The sequence below is a fragment of the Orcinus orca genome, chromosome X, assembly GCF_937001465.1.
Source record: "Orcinus orca chromosome X, mOrcOrc1.1, whole genome shotgun sequence".
NCBI lineage: Eukaryota > Metazoa > Chordata > Mammalia > Artiodactyla > Delphinidae > Orcinus > Orcinus orca.
The window spans coordinates 125,800,886-125,802,555 of NC_064580.1; the positions used below are offsets into that span (position 1 = coordinate 125,800,886).

At 37.7% G+C, this 1,670-nt stretch overlaps 1 non-coding gene across 1 annotated transcript; it reads right to left on the minus strand.

The window, feature by feature from the left end:
• Positions 1–869: 869 nt before the first annotated feature.
• On the minus strand, positions 870–976 carry LOC117198707 (U6 spliceosomal RNA). The gene has a single exon (XR_004479928.1). It is a non-coding gene; the product is annotated as a U6 spliceosomal RNA (small nuclear RNA).
• Positions 977–1,670: the final 694 nt, after the last annotated feature.

Sequence of the window (1,670 nt, forward strand, 5' to 3'; positions counted from 1 at the left end):
CTTGATCTATGCTTGATCTATATTTACATTTCATAAAATTTAATGTTGAAAAATTAGATTCATATGTTCAAGTTATCCCAAACATACTTAAATACTTCCAATAATTGAAAGTTACCAAAAAGGCATTTTCCTTTAATATCTCTATCCACATGGCCAAAACTGGCTCATCTCTTTTAGAAAAATTGATTTCACTTTGAAGCAAAAACTCATCGATTTCAAATTACATATGTCCAAGTGAATTAAATTCACTAATTCTTGTATCAACTCAGTATTATTAATACGGAATTCAAAGGGAGTATTTCATAAGTTGAAAGTACTTTCAGTGTACCAATATATACAAAATGTTCTTCACATTTGTCTTGTAGTTTTTGCAGTCAATGTATATATCGCTGTCTATTACAATTAATACCTTCGTGTTGATTCAGGATAGGAAAATGTGTAATGTCATTATTATTTATATAAATTCTGAAAAGTTTCTATTTGCATATAAAATTGTGTACCTCTCTAGCTGCGTCACGAGCTTTTCCTTTCCTTGGAGCTTCAGTTCCATCTCATTGAGATGCAATGTAGTACTGGTGAGAAAATGTAAACCATAGCATCAATTTTGGCTTTGATTACTGAATATTTGGCAAGTATTCCCCCCTCCTTTTTTTAAACATCTTTTTTGGAGTATAATTGCTTTACAATGGTGTGTTAGTTTCTGCTGTATAACAAAGTGAATCAGCTATGCGTATACATATATCCCCATGTCTAATCCCTCTTGCGTCTCCCTCCCACCCTCACTATCCCACCCCTCTAGTTGGAGACAAAGCACCGATCTGATCTCCCTGTGCTATGTGGCTGCTTCCCACTAGCTATCTATTTTACATAAAAATATGGAACGCTTCATGAATTTGCGCATCATCCTTGCGCAGGGGCCATGCTAATCTTCTCTGTGTCGTTCCAATTTTAGCATATGTGCTGCGGAAGCGAGCACCCCTCCCCCTTTTTTAAAGGAAATCTCGAATTGAAGATAATGGTGGAGTAAATATTTGTAAAGCTCTTTCATGACTCAACCAATGAACGTTGACAAAGACCACAGATCATTACATTTGCTGTCTTTCATTACTTTTAAGAGTTCCATCAACTGGTGCTGATTCATAACATTGCAGTAATATACTAAACAACTTCACCACTGTACTTTTGATATAGAGTCTGCTTCAGAACATTGAGCAAAATAGTTTTAATATGTATCATGCTGGGAATGAAGTAATAAGAAAAACATCATCCCATAAATCCAGATTTTTTTTTTTTTTTTTTTTTTTTTTTTTTTTGCTGTACGCAGGCCTCTCACTGTTGTGGCCTCTCCCGTTGCGGAGCACAGGCTCCGGACGCGCAGGCTCAGTGGCCACGGCTCACGGGCCCAGCCGCTCCGCGGCATGTGGGATCTTCCCGGACCGGGGCACGAACCCGTGTCCCCTTCATCGGCAGGCAGACTGTCAACCACTGTGCCACCAGGGAAGCCCCAAATCCAGATGTTTTACCTGACTTAGCTGGAATACCATCTTTTTTTCTTATTGAGCTTAAATTCTTTTTTGACAAACGTAAAAGATTCAGATCTATCCCATGAGTTTTATTTCGTAGGCTTCAAATTGATATTTCTTCATAAATTTGGATGCACTTTGACACAA